Source organism: Anolis carolinensis, chromosome 3 (genome assembly GCF_035594765.1).
Source record: "Anolis carolinensis isolate JA03-04 chromosome 3, rAnoCar3.1.pri, whole genome shotgun sequence".
Classification (NCBI taxonomy): Eukaryota; Metazoa; Chordata; class Lepidosauria; order Squamata; family Dactyloidae; genus Anolis; species Anolis carolinensis.
Genome location: NC_085843.1, coordinates 110,541,033 through 110,566,476, shown reverse-complemented (window position 1 = coordinate 110,566,476; position 25,444 = coordinate 110,541,033). Strand labels below are relative to the sequence as shown.

Here is a 25,444-nt window from a genome sequence, read left to right as displayed (position 1 = left end):
GCCATAACTTATTATTGTATATGTGAACCTGGTTAAGTTGGGTCTCCAATTTAACCAGGTGATTCATCCTAGCCTGATCCCATTGTAGAGATCAGATAGCCACAAATTATTTCCCTAGTGTTTCTGATTAACATACTTTCCCAAAGAAGTAATTGTGGGACACAAATTAGCCCCATTTCACCCCTCAAGAGTATGAAATGGTAATTTTTTTTTTTACATTGCAGTGGCACAAAAAATCTTCAAAGAAAACTTATTGAAACTAAGTGTCCATAACTCATGCATAAGTAACAGCCAATTTGCTATGTAGTAAAATAGCAACAACAACCAAAAAACCAACAACCAACAAAACCAAATTAAAGCTTAGCCCCCTAAAGGTGACTGGAAATTCCTTTACAACACAGAGGTGAGCAAGTAGAAACAATTATAGGACAGTAGAAACAGTGATAGGTTCTGAGTTAAAGTTGCACCATCTTAATAGTCCAGTGAAGCCTACAGTTGTTGTTTCTCCTGCTGCTGCTGCCTAACAACAGTGTCATGATGATGCCCTTGGTACAGTAAACGGCTTGGGGAGGGCAAAACTGAGCCTGTCTTATTGTCCAGGGGCATGCATTTCCTGGACATCTCAAACAGTTCATGGGCCGTCTTTGAGCTATCACTCCTGGTAAATGTATGAAAGATTTACAAACAAGTGTCCAGGCAGCTCCTTACAGTGTATTGTGGCAGAGTGTTTTTGTACATTTTTGGTGCATTTAGTGATTTGCTTGAAAGTAGTTCTGAAAGTCTTTGCAGCAAAATTCATGAAGTTCTATAGAGGATTTTTGTCTTTGGGGAGAGTATTAGAAAAAGGCTTAAGTCCACTTGTGTTGAAAGCTGCTAACAAAGTGTTATCATTAAGTGAGGCAGTTACAATCAATATCTTCCCTACCATCTTCAAGTGCTTAAGCTCCCGAATGCTGTCTAGACATTGCTTCTTTCCAGAGATTATAATCTTTAATTATTAATTGAATAGAATGGGACAGCTTCATTACTGCTTTTGGTGAGAACCATGCAGGAGGATGCAGAAATGTACATGGTGAAAATGAGCAAGTATTGAAAAATACCTAAAACCATATAATGGCCCTTGGAAAAAAAAAATGGAATGATGTTTCAAAATGAGTACAATATCCCTGGTTTCATTTATCCATGCCTGGCTAAAAAAGTCATCTTAAGGCATTTCCTATATTTTCAAGCATGACTCTATGATATTCTTGGCCCAGAAGTCCTTCATTTTAATAGAGTTTACTATTATCCACACAAAGGCCAGGAACATAGACTACACAGATGCAGGGGTCACACGATATTCATGTAGCATAGTCCTTACTACAATTTATCCACTGATATTTATTTCCGGTATTACTTTGATGATGAAGTAGAGTTCACATATGAAATAAGGAAATAGCTTTATGTCTTAAAATGATAAGTTGGCAACTGCCGCTTGCTGACTCCCCGCCCCCCCCCTCCCCATTTTTGTCGAGTTCATCATTCATCAGTTGGGCCAGGATAAAGACTTGCAGAGGAGAAACAAAATCTTGATCAGACTTGCTATATAAGAAAGGAATTAATCAACATTCCCTTTCATGTAGTAGACAAGATCACTAGGAGAAGAGTTAGTTACACTCATACAATGACTTCATAACTGCAAAACTCAGTTTCATTTTACCCATGTCTGGGAGGAAAATGTCTTCGCTCCGAATCTGCTAGGTCCTCCAGGTAATTCTATGGTATGCTTCTCCAAGGAGTTACCATACAGTTGTGTTTGATAACCTAGCAAAATTCTAGAAAAGATACTTTTCTAGGAATCTCTGGGACCTCCAATGCACATCAATGGTAGATGGGTCTTCAGGCAAGCTCATTTCGTGACTTTGAGTTGTAACCATGGTTTCAGGCAATTGCTGTCCAGCGAGGAACATATTCCCCATAGTTTTTACTATGCACACATTGATCCTAGTTGCTGAAGAAGGAGGTTGTGTCTATCAAAGAGCATGAGGTGTGAAAAGAAAGGTCCTCCCATTCTTTTCAAATGAAAGCTGAGACATTTATGCACAAATAATATCAGATGACAAAAATGACTAAAGATAAAAAAAACACATCAGCTAGGAGAGCGGGAACATTTTGCTCTTACTTCAATCTCCTGGAAAAGAAAAGCATCTACTTTCTCCTCTCTTCTTCCCACCTGACTTAAGTTAGTGCAAACTCCTTTTTCACTGTGGATTTAGTTTTCAGCAACTGAAGTAAGGTGACAATGTGAGAGAAACTGGAACATTTTAAAAGCAGTTGAAATTGTGGGACAGTAGAAGATTAATTGGGACTGTCCCTGCCAAAGCAAGAAAGCATGGAATGTGACTGTACCACTCTATCCTTGACTCACCATGTGTGTCCCACATAGCAGCAAACACTAATACCTTTACAACAACCCTTCTGAGTTTGAGGGAAAAGGTGAAGACCTGGCTTTGTGAGTAAGCGTTTAATGAATGAACTACATTGGCTTTGACTCAGTCCGGATTAAGGTTTACGTGCAAGGTTTTTGTGGATGAATGGTTTAAGTATTTTTATTGTACTGTTTTAAATGTATTTATTGTATTATGCTAAATTGATTGTTTTAATTGCTTATGTTTTATCTTTTGTACTGTATTGTATTGTACTGCATTGTATTGTACTGTATTGAATTTTGCCAGATTGTGAGCTGCCCTGAGTCCCTTCGGGTGAGAAGGGCGGCATAGAAATGATGGAAATAAATAAATAAATAAATAAACATTCCTTTCAAGCAGAGCTTCAAGCTGATATAAATCACTGGAGCAGCAGATGGAGACTGTATCAAGACTACATTTTTCTCCAAGACATTAGCTCCTAACGTTTGTTTCCCCTTTTACTGCCCAGCACCCAGGGGCTTCAGGCAATTGACCATCTCCATCCAATGAGGCTTAATCCATAATTCATGATAATACATGGGAGCAAAGGTATGAAAGCCAGTTGTTTCACACTGATTAAAAATAAATAAATTCTCCCAAACTCCAAAAGTCAGTTATTCTCCTTAGCTCTTCCTATCTAATTTTTGTTCAAAGTGTTTATATAAATACCCAGATTCAGAAAAGCTTACCAAGTGACAGCCACAATCGGTTTATAAATGGTAAACAGCATGTCTGACACTTCCTGATGGTAAATGTCAAAGAGTGAATTAGAAAACCCATTCACTTGGCAATGGGACTTCTACCAGACAAAGTAGAACTAGAAATTTCAAAGTTGAATCTTAGGAGGGATGAAAACTACTGTGGAGAGAATTAATGTGTGATTTAAAGCTTACGAGTGCAAATACCTTGAAGTAGCAGTGATAATAGCAGTCATTGCTAAGTGATACTTGGACGAATTGAGGTTTGCTTAATTTTCATGCAAATTAAGCTGGTTCATATACTATTGTAAGGATATATATATATATATATATATATATATATATATATGAGAGAGAGAGAGAGAGCAGATTTCATACAATATTAAATTTTGTGATGCGTTTTCCAGCCAGTAAAAGGTGAAGAGAAATGCATTTTTAAACCTGTATTTTGGTTGTATGTAGTAGAGGTGTTGGGGAATGCTTCTGTGCTTAAACCATTAAGAATACAAACACCTTAGAGTATAAATATCAAATTATCTCCACCGAAGCCTACGTATTTAGGTGTGTGCATTTTTTAAAAAAAAAATGATGATCCAAAATGCATACCTTTACTAGGCATTATGCTAACTTTTGAAGCTTCACCAGCAACTCCATCAAGCAGACTGCCAAAAAAGTATACAGGGTTAATCACTCCAACCTGTGCTCCATGGAGCTCTAAAAACTCCATGTGCACTTACCAGGAGTTTCACAGCTGCTCCAGGAAAATAAAATAAATAAAAATTGAATGAAAGTAAACAATAAGAAACAAAAAGTAAAATCAAAATTTTTAAAAACCTAGAAATTACATTCTGAACAGAAATTTGCCAAGTTGAATTTGCCACCATGCAAAAAATAAAATAAAATGCAACCACGGGTGTCTCATTAAATGTTTATATGTTATTTTATGTTATGTCATAAATTAGGCCTACTGTTGCACATGGTTTGATTTATTCAACTTTGGAAGAATTTGTATGTATGGCCAAGTTTTGACAATATCGTGTATTGGTGGTAGTTGAGAATAAATTGACATATTATGGTAAATTTCAAAGATTTTAAAAAACAATTTCATTGCATGAACTCTGTACAATTGTTTAGATATCTCTTTACTTTACATTCCCTTACTATATTTCCCCTGTCCCTTCCCCTGCAACACTACTTCTAAACATCATTAACTTGTAAGACATAGGGTAAGTCTAAGGAGCTTCACCATAGAAATTGATTCTTAAAAGGGCTCAATGAGTCAAAAGGGTTAGGAACCACTGCCCTAAAGGAACCGGATCTTGTCTGAACTTGGAAGCTAAACAGAGTCAGCCCTATTAGTGCTTGAATGGGAAAACCACAAAAAATACTAGATCATGTATTCTGCATTTCAGAGGAAGGAACTAGCAAAAACACTTTTGAGTATTCATTGCCACCCCCCCCCCCACCCCCCATGAAATTCTTTGGGATTGCCCCAAGTTGACAGGTATCTTGAGATCACACACATACAAACACACACACAATAATGTAATGATATGGTAACCCTAGCATGTTCTGTTTCAGATGTTTAAAAAAGTATTTATAGATTAAAAGTGATCTCCCAACATAGCCATAAAATGAATGGGAATAAATAGAACAAAACAGAGGCAATAAAGTTTGGTTTCTCCATTTGACATTACAAAGCATTCTGCCCCCACTGATAGAACTGCAATTGCACAGTTCTGTCTTGCAGAAAAAACGTATTTTGTCTACGGGATAAAAATTGGTATTTTTCATTTCAGTGCAAGGAGGCCCTGGAGCCTATCTTAAAGATGAATTGCCATTTCTGGAAGCTTCTGGAGGTAATTCCTGCCCTCCCTTATTTTTTATTTTAAAAAGCAGCCTGGAAAGGTTAAAGGCCACCAAATCAGGCTTGGAAAACAAAAGCACTTTGCATATTCTTTCTTTTATTCTTAAAAAATCCATCTGAACTAATTCACAGGAGGGCTTTTGGGTCTGATATTTGAAAGGTTTAAAAGCAACTTTGGGCAGTCTAGCAATGGGAGGGCAATTTTGATGGAGAACGTAAATGCTGTGCTTTCGGTAGACTCAACCTCTTTTGTAGTGTTTACTGATTTTATGCATCACAAAGTTACCACCAGGCAACCCCATGTTGGTCTAATTGGGGACTGCTTTTCTATTATTCTGCCCTTCATGAAGTAATATCCCGTGTCGCCTATTTTGTTGTTTTCATTAAAAGAATGAAAGGTACAACGAGCAAGGCAAACTAATAAATGCTTTGGTGACATGAAGTAAGCAAAGGATGTATGCCATAATTTTCATGGAGAGCACACTCAGAACAAGAAAACAATGTCATTTCCACTTCAGTAGGAAAGCTACACAAAACATGCTCATTTCTCAAAAGTAAATAACTTGGAAATCCTTTCCTACTGAACAGTTACTCCTGTTTAAAAAAACTGCTGTAAATATGCCCTGCAGAAAACTCACCTAAAAGCTGAGTGATTTCCAAGTGCAATGCTTTTCAGATTTGTGGTAATATCAATTAATCTTTTCAAAGTACAGTATAAGATGGCATGTCTCCTTGACACAGTGATGATTCTTCTCTTTCTTCTTATTTCACATGTGCCTGATTCTTGCATGAACAGGGTGGGAGTGCATAGATGAATATACCACATCACACGTACATGGCAACTTGACTGTATTTGAGATACAATTACAGTAGACATTGAAGCACTTGACAAGATGGGCAATGACAAGATGAGGAGCATTGACAGATGTTGAAAGCAGATGGGTGATTACATAATTATAAACAAAATACAGATTGAGTTTGTTGAAATTATAGATAGCGAATTATAGCTTGTGGAAAATGTATAGCAACATCTTTTGTTTAGTTACAGCTGCAGAGGCAGAAGGCACCAAAACATGGGTCCAAATCCAGGCACTGACCAGACCACCTGCAGTGCCCAGAGGATCAACTGCAAATGGCTGCCTTTACACCCATGCCCCCCCCCCCCAAGATCTCTGATTGAACTTGTATATGCCTTCCTGATGCCTGTTGGGTACTCTGATTCCCCTATCCAGGTACTCTGGAACCTGGATCCAGGACCATGGCAACCACTGGTCCAAACGTTAAGACAGAAATGAAAATAAAATTCACAGCATATTAACCACATTATCACACCAGGGTTTTAAAGCAAGCAGCCCTGCATTTCCACCATCTTCAGAATGTTGTGGAATGTAGTTTAGGGTGCAGCCTTTTGAATACTCAACTACAGGGGTCTTCCCAAACTATCCAACAAGACAACCACCCCCTGGAGCCAAGGATTACTGTGTAGGTGGGGTGATGGCTAAGTGATGGCTAAGAGACAATTAGCACAACTAGCCTACATCCCCTAAACCCTAAAGCTTCTGAAGCTGATGTGAATGAAAACACCAAGGAGGTACTTTCACTCCAAGCATCCCTTAATCAGCCAATCCATTCCAAGCAAGCACATTGGACCAATTTGCTGCTTTTCTCCATGCTCTCCCCAGCAGACTAGCAGTGCCTCCTGGGAAGGGGATAGCCGAGCTGGTGCACCAGGTAGTCACTAGAGTTGTGCGTGATTTTTTTTCAAAAACAGTCTTTGGCTGGTCAGGCTGGTTCAGATGCCTGTAACAGCCATTTTTTTTCTAGCTGTAACAGAACAGTGGCTGCCGGAAATGGCTGCTTTTAGTTTCTTTCGGGTACATGTGGAGTGCAGGGAGAGACACAGTCACTAGAAGAGAAAGGATCACAGAAAGAGTGTTATCTTAAGCCCTTGACTTAAATCCAGGCCTCCTTGAAAGACAGAAGGGAAAGAACACCAGAAGGAGTGCCTTTAATCCAGGTCTTAATGAAGCATATATGGACAAACAAGCCCTGAAAGAGTAATAGCTTAACTTTGGTGCTTTTCATCCAGTTCTTAATTAAGGTTATAAGGACAAACAATGCCTAAAATGATGGGAAGGAGAGCCTGGGAAGTTCCCCCCATTGGGCCAGATCAGAAACAAATCCGGCTTCCTGGATTGAAAATGGATTTATGTCCTCTTGCATTCAGGAGGCTCCCAAAAAATGGATTGGGCCGCCCACTGAAATCCAGGACAACAAAATGGATCGCACAACCCTAGTAACCACCCTAACCATCCCATTCTACCTTCCACTCCACAAGAGCCCTGAAGAAGTGATACATTGCTGAGGCCATTTTCCTAAGTAATATGTTACTCCTCTACTTAATACATTTGTGGACTTCCAGACTTTGATACTAGGGGTGGTGATTGCTATGGGATTTGGAGCAATTTTTTTTCAGATTTGTCAAGTGTGTGAAAACAATAATTGTATATGTGTGTTATAATTTATGATGTATTAAAACATTTTTAAATTTAAAATATATAATATGTTACAGGTAATAAAATTTGAATTTTTAAAGCTGAAATTATATATATTTTTAAATCTGAACTATACTCCAATTTATATATTGATTCTTTCCTCCGTTCTCTGTGGTGAAATCATTTCGTAGTTTGCACTACTATAGTGCCTCTTCTTATTTGTGCTACTAAACAAGTGTGTGTGTACATCTGTGCATTTAAGAATACTTTTACTTCTATGAGCCATTTATGCAATATAATGGTGGACCTGAATTCTACTTAAAGGTCTTTTTTTACACTAAATCCCATAGTGCATCAGTTGAATGGCCCTTGGGAAAGGAACTGAAATATTTTGAAGTATTTCTCTCAAGCATTCTATTTTATCCGATACAACCCTTTCTTTAGCAGTCTCTGCAAAGAAACCCCTTCTGTGTATTCCCACATTAAATTCAACACTAAACATTGGTTCTTAAGGTTGCCAAGTGATCCTTATTTTAAGGAATTCTCTTCTTTGAGGGTCAGAAAGCTTGTCCCTTGTAGGATTTGGAGAATGTCCCTTATTTTAATAGGTGTCTTATATTTGAGATAGTAGACTTTTTTTTCCTTTTATATATAGCTTGAACAAAATGCCACAAAAATCCATATTTTGGGACTGGTTCATTCATAAAGAAATGTACTGTAACATGTAATTTATTACTGTGAACAATTTGTTAATTTTAGGCCTAAGTCTTGTAGGCCTAGATTAATGGAAATCAATACTTTTCTTTGGTATTTTGGTACCACACACACTTGTTAATAGCTACTTGCTGACTGTCAACACTGCATATCCTGTTTTGACTGTCCCTTATTGAAAACCTGAAAACACAGTTAAGAAAATACTGATCTCAAGAATTTTCTTTGAGTACCTGAAAATTACTTTTGGTTTTTTTTACAAGTTTGTTTCTTTTCTTATTATTGAATAATTAAAATAGTTTGCTTTTTGAAATTGTTTTTTAAAAAACCAAACCGCCGCTGTGTGATATAAAAATTCAACTGAATAATAAGGTCATAAACTTTTGTACCTATACAAATAAACAGATATAAGAAATCTCATAGCATCTTTGAGATTAATCAATGCAATTTATCAAAGTGGGCTGGAATCCAGGAAAGCTCATGCTAGAAATTTCATTTTCTGAGATGCAACATTGCAAGAGGATCCCTTTATATTCTTTTAGGACAAACAGACTAATGTGCTAATCTTTAACTATTAATGTAAATAAATGAATCCCCTTCAAATATGATTATTAATAATACTATAAATGACCCTGTAATGGAGCTCTTAATAAGCTATATTCCTCCAAAATATTTTTCCAATCATAACAGTTTAGACACTGAAAAATAGCTATAATCCCCTGTCCATCGTCTTTACTGTCTATATTTATCTCCATGTTCTAAAAAGGTGTATATTTTTTTAAAAGCTACAGATGTGATATTGCAGGTGCTAATATTGCAGGTGTTGTTAAGATTTCCATATGTTCAGCATTTTCAAAATAAGAGAGTTGACAAAGCTATTATTTTATTTTATTAGGGGCAGGAAAATAGTATATCCCTATGTAAAGGCAAATCTTCACTCTTCACTTGAACCTATGCTATAGCTTTATCCCTATTCCTGCAAATGAATTGGGCTATCTGGTTTAGTTTAGTCTTCTTCAAACTTATTTAAAAATAAATTTGCTACGCTTTGGTTGTTATAAAAGCAGATCTTATGGGAAGTAGATGAAACATTTATTATAATTTATTTTAAAAATGTGCTTTAATAATGGCTTCGTCCCAACATTGTTGATTTCATTTTTGTCCATTTTCATTTTTTTCTTAGTAATTTTAAAATAAAATTATAATTATGAAACAATAGCTGTGACATATCTTCATGTAATAATAACCACAAATATGTAAAGCCTCAAGAAAGATACATCTGCCAGCTTCATAAACAATTGCTTTTTAAATATAAAACTTTCTGTAGACACATTTAAACAGTATAATTGTAATTTTTAATAATTATTTTTATACCTCAGTATCTTTTAGAGTTAGGCAAAATAGTTTTAGTTCGAACACGGTTTTCTGTCTCTGTAAATTAAAGTAAAATATAACCCATGTATGTAATGATTGGTAATATGGAGGGCACTAGGAAAACATGAAGATGTCATTCCAGGTGGATGGACTCAGTCAAGGAAATCGAGGCCTTAAGAGCTGCTGTATTAATTGTTAGGATCCTGGGCTCTGCTGGTATACAGGCAGAAGGTAACCAAACAACACCAGGCTTGTGTCAAAACTATTTTACTTAAAACATTAATGTAAACATTTGGCTGTTTCCAGGTCCAAGTTCAAACACAAAGATAGCACACAACTGTAGTCACAAAACAAAGATTCATTAACCTTGGGAGTACTACAAATGGTTCAGGAGCAAGAAGAGAACATTGTCAAGGTTGCAGTTCAAGAGTTCACAGAGTAATGTTCCAAGGTTCAAGAGTACAAAGCAGGGCTATAGTTCCAAAGGTCACACCAGATAGACCAGAGTTCAAGGGTGATACAAAATCCATAGTCAAGAATCAGTCCAAGGATTCAAAGTACATCAAGGTCCATAACAGGATACAAGACTAACAGAATTCACAAACAAGATTATCACCACAGCTCAGGGTTCAGCAAGGAACAGCTCAAGGGTTCAGGACACAAGTCAGGAATAACACCATCCACCAACCTGGGGGAAAAACCACCAGCATCCACAGCCAAGTATGACAGATACTTTGCTCCCAAAAATAGTCTCTGGCCAGACTCTTTTTATGCAGCTGACCACAGCTCCATCCTATCTTTGCCAACCTCCTCCCTGATTGCTGCCTGTGAGTTCTTATAGACAGATCACTCTGGTATTTAGAACCAGGAAGGGGATTAATCATTTCCATACCTTTCATCCACATCATGTCTAGCATCACCATCCTGCTAAGCATGGTACTATGTTAACCATCACCAGACTGCCAGGCATTATATAAATTAACCACCACCAACTGTGGGACATGACACTAATTCACTTTGATACCACTTTAACTGCCGTGGCTCAATCCTATGGAACCCTGGGATTTTTAGTTTGTTGAGGCACTATCACTCTTTGGCAGAGAAGGGTAAAGACCTTCTAAAATTACAGCCTCTGTGACACCATAGCATTGAACCATGGCAGATAAAGTGCAGATGCACCCTCTTGCATTTATACTGTAGATTGGAGATTTGAAGATCTGTCATGCATAGCGTAGCCATAAGTTGAAGTCAATTTGAAGGCATTTGACAACAACTACTAAATTCAATGTACAAGTCACACCCATAATATTTATTCCTAAGCAGGAGTTCTAAGAATTCTTGCTAAACGGCTAATGGCAAAGGCAAATAATAAAGATGAGAGTTGACAATGTTGCCTCATTCTTAAGACAAGCTAAAACATTGTGACTACAAAGAATTTTCACTTACCATTTGTTGAATGAACATACATTCATTTTGGGTAATAAGTTTCCTAATGAACTATGAGAGCTATTATTCTCTTAAAAACAGGGGACTTCTACAATGGATAAAAGACGAATTCCCCTACTCAACATACCTCTGAAAAGTTGGGCTAGAAAAAAGCAGATTATTTGATGATCATTTTAAAGAGATTTCATTCACCTTCCTGAAGCTGTTTCCTTCTGTTCCCATAGTAACTCTTGAAACTACCTTTGAGATCTTTTGCTGGCATTTACTGCTCGTACCAGTCCACATTGGTGATTTGCAAACTGAAAGATTCTTACTCAAGAAAACAAGCTTTGTATTTCTCCTAAAATGTATGAGTAATGCTTTGTTGCCCTATATGCACACTGTGTATAATTTCAATTAATTTTTTTTTGCATTATCTTCATGACAAAAGAATCTTTTCTACACAAGGATAGAAACAGTTACATGAAAGCATCATTATTCCCCCCAAACGTTCTCCCATACTTACAGATAAGCTTAGCTAGATGATGAATGAGAACAGATGTATTTTTTCTTTAACCAAAATATTTTTAAACCCCAATTATCAATAAATATCTAGTAGAGGAAATAGGTCTAAAAATACACCAACTTCATCATGCAATAATGTTACAGATTGAGCTTTTGTCTTACAGTTTTAATGCAAAAATGAGGCTAGCATCTATATAGTACAAATGAAATACTTGTATTTACTTGAGTCTAATGCACCATCAAATTTAATGTGCATTTCCATGCTCAAAAGCCTGAAACCAAAAAAAGTATTTGCTAGTGATTGTAATACGCATTGGCAAAATGTACATTCTTTGTAATTTGGCCCAAAAAGGTGTGCACTACAATGGCTGCATGCTTATAATTCCTTCTTCAAAAACAAAAGTGTTCAAACATCAAAACTTTCAGTAATGGAAAATAAAACCTTGGGACACATCTATGCTGTCCACTTTAACTGCTCTGGCTCAATGCTATAGGGCAGTGATGGTGAACCTATGACACACGTGTCAGCATTGACATGCCTAGACATTTTTGCTGACATGTGGCCTCATGCCAAGAAGGACGTTTCATCCTTGGCTCCTGCACGGCCAGGTACAGTAGCCAAGGATAAAATATTTGCTGTAGTGGAAGCTTATGGAAGAGTCTGCTTTGGCTTTTGCTGTTAACACAAAGCTACCCATTATATTATGTTCCATCAGTGTAACCATCCTTAACTTCCTCATTCATTTTGCTAATGACACTGTTCTACATCTAAGAATGTAGTTGCATTCACTTTGCTAATGGTGTTTTCCTCAGCTAATGGTGTCAAGCAATTGAGGGAGGAAAGAGAACACAAAGGCTAACAACACTTTAGTGAAACAACTTGAAGAAAACAGGATTGTGTGCATGTAAGTACACAAGAGTACCACACCCATTCCAGAAACTCGATTCAACCATAACCATATTTAGTATTGTAGCTGTTGTGTTTGGACTGACCACATGTTCCTGTTGATTTGAAGATAACTACTTGATCAATCTCATTCAGGAAAGTGCATTTTGCTGAAACCATGTTGAGTTTCCTTATCTTCTTCCCATATTTTCAAAAAAGTTATCCTTATGAATATTTTATGACTTAAAAATGTCAAAGGCAAATATTTTATTTTTAGATACCTTTGAAGTACTTTATAGTGCCTTTTGCAACATCAAGGAGGTTTCTTCACTGGAGAAGACATTCTAAATATAACCTTTAGAAATGTGATGTGTAATGAATGTAGTGCTCAGATGTATGCATGTTTGTGTAGACACAAAATTTACTTATATGTGAGAACAATTCAGTGTGAACGTTAGTGTGAGCTTATTTGTCTGAACGTATCTCTCTCTATGATCCACCTTGAAGGTTAAGATCTTCTGGGGAAGCCTTGCTCCCAGTCCCACCTCCTTCACAGGCATGACTGATGGGGATAAGAGACAAGTGGTAACCCCTTGGCTATGGAACTCCCTCCCCAGTGAGATTAGATCATCCCTCTCCCTCCTGGCCTTCAGGAGAAAGTTAAAAACGTGGTTTAGGACCAAGCCTTTGGCCAGTAAATTTGAACAGTGCAATAAGAAACTATAAAATAATACAATGACAAATGGAACGGCCCTGGAATATGACCTAGATTACATGATTTTAACTGATGTTTTGATATTGATTTTTTAAATTGTTTGGTTTTTAATGTGTTGTTTATTTACCGATTTGTATATGTATGGCATCGAATCATTGCCTTTGTAAGGCTGCTCTGAGTCCCCTTTGGGGTGAGAAGGGTGGGGTACAAGTGTGGTAAATAAATAATAAATTTTGTTTTCAGGTCCAGCATTCTTCCTCAACAATGCCACTATGGTTTGGGATTATAAAAATTACCCTTGAAAAACGTACCATATTTATAGATACAGTTTAGCATTGTTTCGTGACTCTGTCAAAGTTTAGTGCTATTGGAGAAACCTCAGAGTACATAATGAAGCAGAATTTATCTTTTGAGGAAAAAATGCAAGTCTGAATGAACCCTGAGGAAAGTTAATATTTTTACTTAAGCAGGTACCTTCCCACATCACTGTGGATTACTGGCAGAAAATATCATTCAGAAGTTCTTGCTTTCTTGCCCAAATATTACTGCAAGGGGATATGGCACAGTTAATGCTTGTTCTGGTCAATTTCCTGATGAACCTCATTCATTCATTCATGTCTGTGCACTTTGCAGCCTTTCTGTTACAACAATGAACTTCAAAAAGGATCTTGTTTTTAGATGTCAGCACTAACCTCAGCAGTTGATGGAAGTAGCTGTAAATGCTATACTTTTCCCTTTAAAATACTTACAGAACAGGAATTCAAAGAAGAGTAAGCTCTCCTTTGAACTTGTATGTGTCACCAACAGAAAAAACACAACATCACACCATGAAATAACAGCACTTTTCAAGGGGAACTTGAATCATCCACCTCTAGCAGTCTGACCTTGTTTGCATGCATGAAACACATTTTTTTCATAAGGTCTTGGATTGAATGATGCTGTATCATCACCAGCAGCAGTGGTCTAAAGAAAATAGCAACTATTGCAATAGCTGGTGGACAGAATCTTGTTCATAGCATTCATAAAAGCGTGCCATCACTATCCCAGAGTAACATGTTAATTGAATGATATCTAAGCAAGTAAACTCTTGGGGGAGGGGGGAATACATAGCAAAGCTGACCTGGTCAACTATTCTGGAATTTTTACAAGAGGAATATACATGGGGCTTGGTTTGCGGAAAGAGAGTGCCTAAGTTGGTTTGAGCAATATTGATTTGAGGAAAGGGAGTTCCTGAGTTACTGTGGGCTTTGTGTTGTAGTTGCTTTTATATTCTTCTCATTTTTGTTCTTGTTGTCAGTAAATAACTAAACAAATCCTACCTTTGAAGTCTGGCAGTTTCCCAAGCAAAGTGTTTTTGAAATGTTACAGGTTGGGACATGGGAAATGAGGTCTGCAGTGCACCTTTTTGAGGCACCTTGAGAAAAAGCAGTTGTGGCATGATCCTGAAGATCTTTTCAGCTGCATGTCTTCGGTGTAGTCCATGAGTGGGAGGGCACTGCAGATGTCACTTCAGGGTGGTTTGGTCAAGGCACTACCAGACTGAAATGACATGTTCTGGTGGAGGCATCGTCAGACATAATTATGATTACAGGGTTCTGCATGATAGTTATACTGACAATGCAAGATCTCTGACCCATTATTAACCCTCTTGTTCAAGTCGTCTAAATTCAGGGCCATGGTTTCCTTGGTTGAGTCAATCCATCTGAAATGTTGTCTGCTTCTTTCTTTACTGCCTTCTACTTTATCAAACATTTTTGTCTTTTCCAGCCAGTCATGTCTTCTCATTAAACATTCAGTTTGCAATAATCTCCATTTAGACAGCTTCACATTTAGAGATATTTTTAGCTTGATTTGACCTTAGAGCCATTTATTTGTCTTTTGGGCAGTCCATGTTAGAACTATAATGAAATAATCCAAATACGGGCTTTACATTTTTTTTAAAAAAAAAACCTCAACAGGCTTTTAACAAATGGATTAAAATGAAATCATGTTTTTACTTCTATTTGCTGTATTTACAACTTTGAGGTGTGTGACATGACTCTGGGATTGTTTTGCTCAAGATGATGTTGCAGTAAGTTTATTTTTGCCACAACCTGCTTCATGCAGCACTGATTGATTGCTGTTATTTTAACCTCTGCAATGAGGATATACAGTAGAGTCTCACTTATCCAACACTCACTTATCCAACGTTCTGGATTATCCAATGCATTTTTGTAGTCAATGTTTTCAATATATCGTGATATTTTGGTGCTAAATTCATAAATACAGTAATTACTACATAGCATTACTGCTATTGAACTACTTTTTCTGCCAAATTTGTTGTCTAACATGATGTTTTGGTGCTTCATTTGTAAAATCATAATCTAATTTGATGTTTAATAGGCTTTTCCTTAATGCCTCCTTATTATCCAACATATTCGCTTATCCAACATTCTGCCGGCCCGTTTATGTTGGATAAGTGAGACTCTACTGTATTTGAAAAAATCATATTTTAAAAAGACTATATTCTGTTCATCAATTTCCTAACAATATAGGCAAGCATTGTTCCCTGCTTAGATGCACACATATCACTGGATGTTATGAAATTTATTTTTGGAAAGGCCAATTAACAATAACATTCTAGAGTCAAGTACCAAATAAGTGAATTCAATATGAAAATTTAATTATACTTGTATTGTATTTAATTTATTTACACAATTATTGTATTGAATCTAATTTTTGGCAATAATTTCACTTGGCATTTGTTTGTCTTTGTTTTTGAATTTCAGTGAAGAAATAATTGACAGTGTAATCTCAAACTGTATTATTTGCAGCTTAAGCATGACTAAGAAAATTAAATAGCAAACAGTAAGACATTAAATAAAATGGAAATGAACCTTATACTTGTCCCCCTAACTTGTATGATAATATTTATATATGTGTCAACATCTGCTAAATTGTTTAGCAAGCCTTCAGGTATTAGAGATAAGACAAACATAACAATCTCTGCTACCCCAAGGTGCATCTACACTGTGGAATTAATGCAGCTTGATACCACTTCAACTACCATGGCTCAATGTCATGGAATTCTGGGATTTCTAGTTTAGTGAGGTATCATCACTCTTTGGCAGATAAGACTGAAGGCCTATAATTCCCACAATTTCACAGCATGGAGCCATGGCAGTTAAAGTGATGTCAAACTTCATTAATTCTACAGTATAAATGTAACCCCTTTGGGATTTGCCACTGTCAGTTATGTGCATCTGCATTCTGAATGTGGCCAAAGAGATGTTGAGATGGAACCTGTGGGGACTGAGGTTTGGGTTGGAAGGAATCTAGGTGTCAGAAGGGTTCAGATGTTTGGAGGATAGCAAGTGAATAACGGAGTAGAAAGAAATTCTTCAGCTGGAAATCAAATCTAATCTGGAAAGAGTTTGGAGTCTTAAAATGTGAAGATGATGAATCACAAATCATTTTTTTCGCATCTTTTCTTTCACCATCCTGAACATCTATAAATGGCAAAATCACCTCTAAGTATTCTTTGCCTAAGAAAATTCTACAAAATTCATGGAGTCACCATGCATCACCAAGTGATTTGAAGACACAGACAACCACACATGGACACACAACATATGTTGGCACAATTAGTCTAATCTGCAGAGGCACAATAGATTTTTTAAAATCACACACACAAGCCATTTGCTGAGAAAGGCGCCTGGAAGATTCAAGTAAGATACTCAAATTATCTGTAAAATGATTGGCACAAAGAATAGTCCAACATTTCTCTCACCCAGGAACAAACCCTTGTCGAACGCAGCAGCTGCTGATGGGTAAATGGGGATTGGAGAATTAATGGGATACATAGTGATCATGAATACAAAGCAGATGAAAATGTGTAACACCTAGTTATACATATGTATCTATCAAATAGGATTCCCATTTATATTTTGATAAGTTATTACAGCTTTTTCGTGAGGTTAAAGTTTGCTTGGAGACTTGACAAGTGTCAGAAAAATAACTGTCCTTATGTTGGGACTGCTTTGGTTTTTGCTACAAACCACACACACATAAACCATCATGTAATAAATATGTAATTGAATTCACATTTTATAAGTTTTAAAAAACACACTTCTTCTTTCTCTATAAGTTAAATATTACAATTTTTCTAGTTGTGTGGTACTACAAGGTGATTATTTTCTCTTTTTTTAAAAAAAAGAAGAGGTAATATTTTCAGCATACAATGTATTGGAGAAAAATGTCAGCTTTTGTTTCAGCATACTTTCAAATGTTTTCAAATCAAGCTCTCACAGTATGACCACTATATCTGTGGAGCTGGTATCTGTGGTTTTATTTATCCATGTCCAACAAAATATGTCCTCCTTTGACATTTTCTAAGTCTTTCAGCATGACTCTGTTGTATTCTTGGGCTCAAGGTCCTTCAATTAATTCAATATCCACACAAAGTCTGGGAACATATCCTCTGAAGATATAGTAGTTGCACTGTTCATGTCTACACAAGTCAATGTTCTCCTGTCTATAGGAGTTATTGTATACCAGATTTAAAAACATAGATTCCCAGTACAATCATATTTGGAGATGAATTCAAAGTAACCTACACCAAAAACTGAGTACTTTAAAGCAACAGTGAACTTCAGAGAGTACTATTGCCCACCCCTTTCTTTCTCTTTTTTTCTGCATGAAATGTCTGTCCCCTCCTGTATTAATAAGAATTCTGTGATGTAATATTGAAAGAAAGCTATTCACAATATTTTTTGTGTTTCTGTTAATGCTTTATTACTGCCCACATTTCTTCCTGCAACAGGTGCCACCTTTTTATTTTATTTTTAATGTCTCTTCAAGCATGATGTGAAAGAACGGAACATTCTAGGAGTTGTAGTCTTTCAAACAGAGCTTTGCAAGTACATACCTGTATTGGAACACTACAGCTCCAGGAACTTTCCAGTGTCACTGGCTGTGAAACCAACTCCATCGTGACTAGAATAGGGGGGAAGTTAAGAACAACCAGCACAGAAAATCATGAATACATCTGAGTATTGGAACAAGTGAGGATTTGAATGTATCATCTGTGATGTGCCATGCTCTGTAAGAATAAAGTATAGTCCCAGTAGGGCTACCTGTTTCTTTTCGCTTTTAGTTTGGAAGTCTTTAACTCAGCCTCAGAACAAGGCAAGGGAAACATTTTAAAATGTGCATGCATTTGAATTAATTCACTTATGCAAATGAACAATGACTTGCTTTCATCCTTTGGAGTGAAGAGGCAATTATAGCAGGAAATGCAATATTTTTACATTGGACTTTAGCCAGGGGTGTTGCTATTTGGTGGCATTGTCCCACAAATAAGAATCAGGCCCCAAATTTAATTCCTCAAGTTCCAGCTTTTCAGGGTGAAATACTAAAAATGATTCATACCTAGAACTCTCAAATCAAATCAGATCTTTATTATGGTCATAAACCAGCATAAGAACCCAGAATACTTACATTTCTTCTATTCCCATTCAAAATTTTGCTTGCCTCTTTTCTTTGGAGGCTTAACTGTACTTCTGAATGCTAAATTTAAATTCCAGTTTCCTGCAGTGATAGAAATTCAGGAACTGCATACAAGCAAAGGATACAGAATTTGTACTAGGTCAATGCTCCCATCCTCTCATTCCTATTGAAACATCCCAAACCTTAGTGTAAAAATACTTGCTGTTATCTTTCCTCACACAGTGAAACATAATTACTCCATTGCTCTTTCTCCAATAATCATGATCACAATGCAAGTTTATGAAGTGCCTGCTTTAATATAGACTGAGTAACTAGGGTTTGAAATGTGTATACATTTGTCACGTATTCTAATGAACCCATTGGATTGAGAAGTCTAAAATCTGATTGCTTCAATGAGCATTTAATTATTTCCAAAATTTCATAATAATATCATACATTTGGTACTTTTACTTCACTGTTGGAGATACCAAACTAAAGTAAAAAAAAATGTCCTTAAAATGTTTTGGACAATACAGTCTAATAATGCATGGCCTTTGTATTTTTCTCTGTGGTTCTGAAATTCCAATTACAGTTTAAGTAACACATTGTTTATTTAGTCCACCCAATATTGTCAAGCAGATGTTTATGAATTTTCACTAGGTTTGCTTGTTTGTTACGTCAACATATTTTGAACAGCTCTCTCAATGTTGCCTTTTTTTAAAAGCCCAGCTGCGGTTTTAAGGCATACACACTCATCACGCTGTATCCACCAACTTTGCATCCACAGATTCAATTATCCATGGCTTGTAAACATTTATTTTAAATCCAAAAAGTGAACCTTAATTTTTTATAAGGGGTGCAATTCTACTGCTGTATAATGGAACTTAATTATCCATAAATTGTGGTACCATGCCATTGATGGGTGGTCCTGGAACTGACCTTTGCATATACCCATGTTTCACTGCAGTTCTAGATGAATTGTAGAGTATGTATTCATATGTTTTAATTTTACCTGCTCTTTGTTCACTATTGGTGTGAAAATGCAGCATTTTGGAAATAGGCAACATTCAGAAACAATTAAGCAATATTGTTGTAATCATATAAGAATATTAACTGTTTTTGCCAAGCATTATGGAAGATAGAAATGAAAAACAGAATCTAATCCAAGCCCTGGATACATAATCTAAATTAATATAGTAATAAATGAGGTTGGATGGGGGTAACTCTAATGTGAAAACTAGTTGAATTAATTTCCAAAACCCTGTAGCATCAATAGTTCATACCAACAGATTGCCGCCAATGAGACCTCAGTGACCATGCCTCTGGGCTGTTCTTCCTACAGAACAATTAGCAGAATGAAGCCATCAGGACAAATCTGCATGATGAATATCAGGTTATTCCAGAGATTATTTGCATATTCTGTATTTTGAATAAATATGTTGCACACACTGCAAACTATTGGATAATCGGAATGAAGTAATGGTTGCTATGTAAAATTCCATTGACATGTTTATGTGTTGCCCATGTACTTATTCAATGTGGAATTAATCAGTTTGATGCTTATTTGGATTTTTCTTTATTTCCTTCACTTGGGAGCTTTCAAAATTAAACACATCAAGAATACATGTCTTGTAAAATCCGGTTGACACTAATATTTTTTTTCTGGCAGAATAGCTTTGGTTTGCTTGCATAGGTACAGTTAAACAGTAAACATATATATTATAGGGCCTAATGTGTATATTTAACTACACCTACTCAAGTGAACCCAAGTTGATTCAACTGTGTCAAGCTGTTCTACCTATACAATAAATGAGTTCTATGATAAATGAGTTCCATGAATGTTAACACCCCATATGTCATTGAAATTCTATATTCACCATTAATGCTCTGTTGAACTAAGAAGCTTCCATCTATATTTGACTGAAATGTGGCATGCAAGGTTTTAAGCAAACTATGAACTGTCAGAAGCCCACACAAACTACATTAAGAACTTCTGAATATATCTAACCAACTGCATCTGAAAAATATCAATCTACATTTGGACAGCTACAGCGAATGCTTTCTTCCATGTATGAATGAGTGAGTGTTAGAATGAGCGAATGTTCAAATTCTTGTCCTTATAGAATTCTAGAAAGCAAATGCAAGCTTCGATCTTAGTATCTGTACTCATTGTCTGAAATCAAAGCTATATTTTACATATAGCATTTACAGTAGAGTCTCACTTATCCAAGACTCGCTTATCCAAGCTTCTGGATTTTCCAAGCCATTTTTGTAGTCAATGTTTTTAAATATATCATGACATTTTGGTGCTAAATTCGTGAATACGGTAATTACAACAAAACATTACTGCATATTGAACTCCTTTTTCTGTCAAATTTGTTGTATAACATGATGTTTTGGTGCTTAATTTGTAAAATCATAACCTAATTTGATGTTTAATAGGCTTTTCCTTAATCCCTCCTTATTATCCAGGATATTCGCTTATCCAAGCTTCTGCCGGCCCGTTTAGCTTGGATAAGTGAGAGTCTACTGTATTTAGGAAAAGACAAATACATGACTAACATGGACATTAAAGTTTTGCTGTTTACTCCTACCTGGAAGATGGTGCAAATACCAGTAAGATTTTTTAATAAAAGATTTATCTAAACTAATACTGTGATTCCCACAGTTGCTAAATAGGTGCTTTTGGGAAGTCCATAAGTAAGGGCTTAGGAAAATAGCCTTCCATCATTGCTCCATCACTGCTATATGGCATAATAGTTAGAGGCTTAGTCGGTCAGCGTTTGACATCTCACTGGATTTGGAAACGCACTGGGTGACCTCAGCCAGCCATTAACACCTCGCCTCACCTGTCTCCCAAAGTTCCTGTGAGTATGAAGAGTGGAAAGGGAATGCCATGCATCCTGCCTTGTACTATATGCAATTTCACTTTCTGGAATCTTTCTGCGTATTTGCTATTTAGAAGTAGCCTCAGGTTTAGTTTTGGGTTTGGGCCTGGTTATGGCTCCTTCTTAGTCAGTTGGTAAGACTCGGTTTGAAAGAATTCTGATTTGGTTTCTGTTTGGTAGGATCTTGAACTTATTCTGCTGTAGGACACCCTCACCTTCTCCTTCTTGTGTGCCTTCAAGTCATGTCTAACTTATAGCAAGCATTCAGGGCCATCTGCACTGACTATTTAATGCAGTTTCAAACTGGTATTGAAGAAAGTGATTTTGTTGTGCAGCTGATTACACAGGAAACCCTGGAACCAGGATGAGGCCTGGATAATGGTTATATGAACCACAGAGCACTGATATTCATTAAGGGCTTTCTTTTGAGCATTTTTATGGGGGGGGGGGGGGTTGTCTGGCATCTACATCATTGGTTAGGCACTATGGATAGCTCCTTTGTCCTTTAACAGTACAGGGAAAAAACATAAATGGAAACATGAAAATCTCATTGATTAAACATCTGGGATAGTTCCTTTAAAGTTTAAGTTGTGTCCCAAAGTGAATTTATTGTCCCAGTGACATGGGAACCTCCAGCCACTATTGTTATGAGGACTTCAGCTAAGCCCAGAGACAATAGAAAACTTGAAAGAAGGTTGGCTCAGAACATAATTGTCTCTTTTCATCAAAAATCCCAGTGCAAACTTTCTGGAAGCATTCCATTAGTGCTTACAACAGAAATATGATTATCTAAATTGGAACAACAATGTAGTGCTTTCCTAAAACTGTGTTGTCTGCCCTGGAGGAGCAGTGATACCATAGAAGGCAATAAGGATATAATTTGCTCAATGTCAGGTATGTTGATCATGCAGATAGGATTCCCATTCCATAAGTATAATGTGTGAATTGAATTTGTGCCTTTCTTTTCCCAGGAAAAAACAAATCATATCGATAGTATTGTTTTTCAGGAAATATTTGTCCTTTGTTATTTTTCTCTGGAAAGAATCTTTGGATTGACTTGAATACCTAAACTTCTTGACTTTTTAAATAGTGATTCCTATTATATGGAGCCCCGGTGGTGAAGTGTGTTAAAGCACTGAGCTGCTGAAATTGCAGACCGAAAGGTCCCAGGTTCAAATCCCGGAGAGCGGAGTGAGCGCCCGCTGTTGCTCCAGCTTCTGCCAACCTAGCAGTTTGAAAACATGCCAATGTGAGTAGATCAATAGGTACCGCTCTGGCGGGAAGGTAACGGCACTCCACGCAGTCATGTCGGCCACATGACCTTGGAGGTGTCTACGGACAATGCCGGCTCTTCGGCTTAGAAATGGAGATGAGCACCAACCCCCAGAGTCAGACATAACTGGACTTAACATCAGGGGAAACCTTTACCTTTACCTTATTATAATGAGGGAGATGATTTGTACACATCCAGACAGTTACAAAATTAAAGTGTTGGATTTGAAAATTAACACGTTAAATAGCTGTTATTTCATAATCTTTTGAAATGTCCAGACTGCTTTTAAGGAATGACTGTTCAACAGGACAAATTTATAAATCATCTATTGTAAGACCTAGAAAGAACTCTGTTATTAGGCTGTTTGCCCTATCTAGATCAAGCTCACTGAAGCAAATGTGTATAGTTACACTTATGCTGGACCCATTGATTTCAATGGTTTGACTCTAGTTTATCTATTAAATCCCCACCCCTGCTTTAGCTCATTGGAAGATTACTAAGCAAGATTTTCTTTTCTTTCTACAACCTGCATGTGTGTGTGTGAACATACACATACCCAACACACAAAGCAGTGCATTCTTTGCCACATCAAGCAAAATAAAGAACCTTTTATTTCTGAAATATTGCTTGAAGAGTCACCCTTTAATATGAGTTGAATGAACACAATGATCTAGAGTTTCACTGTAAAACAGACAATGCTGGTGAAATATTTTGTTCTGTCTTGGTATTTGTATGGTACATGTTGTTCATCATTTCACTGAAGCTACAAAGGCACAGCTGAAGATAGTAGTTTAGATTTATGCCACATTGCAGATTACCTGACAGCATTTCAAAGAATAAAAGTCTATTTTTCTAGTTAAGACACATTTCTACATCATATCCAACAAACAAATTGCCTACTTGAATTATCAGGAAAGTCTATTTCTGTAAATACTAACTCCTGATTAGCAGCTGAGTGCTTTAATTAACAGTTTATGTGAACGCTGTTGATTTTACTGCACTTAATTTATATATATAGCAGTTAATTTGGGCCAGGAGCACCCTGAATATAACATTTTCTGTACAGAAAATGTTGTTTATACATAGACATATAATTCTGGCATAGAAAATGCTGTTCCTTACATTAAAAGTACAGCTTTACTTGGTAAACATCTGTGTTCAAACTTTGTGCAGATTAAGTGCCAAACTGCAATAATACTCATCAGTCCAGGATTTGCCTTGGTAGGATTTCTTTCAAATTGACAAAATGTTTTTGACACTTTAAAAAAAAATCTAACATTCTTCCATCTGTACTCTATTGTGGTAAGATTTTTTATGAGGGATTTTCCATTACCTTCCTCTGGGGCTCAGATAACATGACTTGCTCAAGATTACCCCATGAATTTTCATGGTTGAGAGTCCTTGTTCAACACTCAGACCTCTACATGATGCTGTCTGCCTGAATTAATTGCTGAATGTTAAGTCAACATTTGTATAAATCCCATTGTTTCACACTTATCATTGCAGTGAGGGCTAGCTATTCATTTTAGGGCATAGTCACATACTAAAGCTGTACAAATTGCCATTGATATGAACATAGGGGAACTGTGTTAGCCTGGGGAGCACACCATAGTTTTATTGCCAATATTAAAATTATTCTGGAATCCTGTTGTCCCTTTTGATCTTCTGGAAAGGAATAGTAGTGCTGAAATTCTTTTAAACCCTCTACCCTGTGAAATACCTCTAGTAAAAGAATAGATATGTTGTGCTGAGATTTCAGGTTTTTTGGCTGTTCCTTCCATGTGATTTCCCCTAAGATATTAGAGTAGCAAATGCTGTCTTTAACATTCTATTTGGAGCCTTCAATTATTACCCACCCTCCCCCGGAAAACATAAGGAAAACATAAGGAGGTTATGTGTTCACCAAAGAATTTTATGACTAGGAGGAGACTTTATTTAATTACTTTTGTGTCACTTCCTTATTATGCAAAGGGCCTTTTTCAACTTGAATTAGTACCCAAAAACATCCAAGGTAGCTTAAATCCGAGAAAATGTGACATCCATTTTTAGTTTTTAAAAAGGAGAAAGATTGTAAATTTTCTGCTTGTGGAGGGGAGATGTCAAGGAGTACAGTGTTCCCTCACTTATCGCTGGGTTAGGTTCCAGGACCACCTGCAATAAGTGAAAATCCGTGAAGTAGGGACGCTATATTTATTTTAATATGTATACATTATTTTAGTATTTATACACTATTTTAAGTCTTTATCAACCAATAGTGTGTTGATAAATTGCCTTCTCCTCCTCTCGTTGCTGCTTGGGCTCATTTTCTCTCCCTTTGGATTCTCCTTCCTCACTTATTTAGGCTGTAAATTGTAATTTTTTATGATTTATAATAGTCTTTTAGAGTTTATTAAAAAACCACGAAACAGCGAATCTGTGCAAAGTGAACTGTGAAGTAGTGAGGGAACACTGTACAGCAGTTTTCACCCTGCCTTAAGAAGTGCCTTGCTGAATGATAGCAAGCTAGCTATCCAAGGAGGACATTGGGAGATACAGTTCTCCCTCACTTTTCGTGGGGGTTAGGTTCTAGGCCTGCCCGCGAAAAGTGGAAAACCGCGATATAGCGGCACTATATTTATTTCAATAAATATAGCCTCCCTACCTCCCTCCCTCTTTTCCTCTTTAAACGTACTGT

The 25,444-nt window shown here is 36.7% G+C and overlaps 1 protein-coding gene and 1 non-coding gene across 5 annotated transcripts in view; both read left to right on the top strand.

Annotated features, from left to right (window-relative positions):
• The window catches only part of gabrg3 (gamma-aminobutyric acid type A receptor subunit gamma3), a 506,296-nt gene that overhangs the window by 363,361 nt on the left and 117,491 nt on the right, over positions 1 to 25,444 (top strand). The window lies entirely within an intron of this gene.
• Positions 17,999 to 18,082, top strand: mir1805 (microRNA mir-1805). Its single transcript, NR_129883.1, has one exon. It is a non-coding gene; the product is annotated as a microRNA mir-1805 (primary transcript).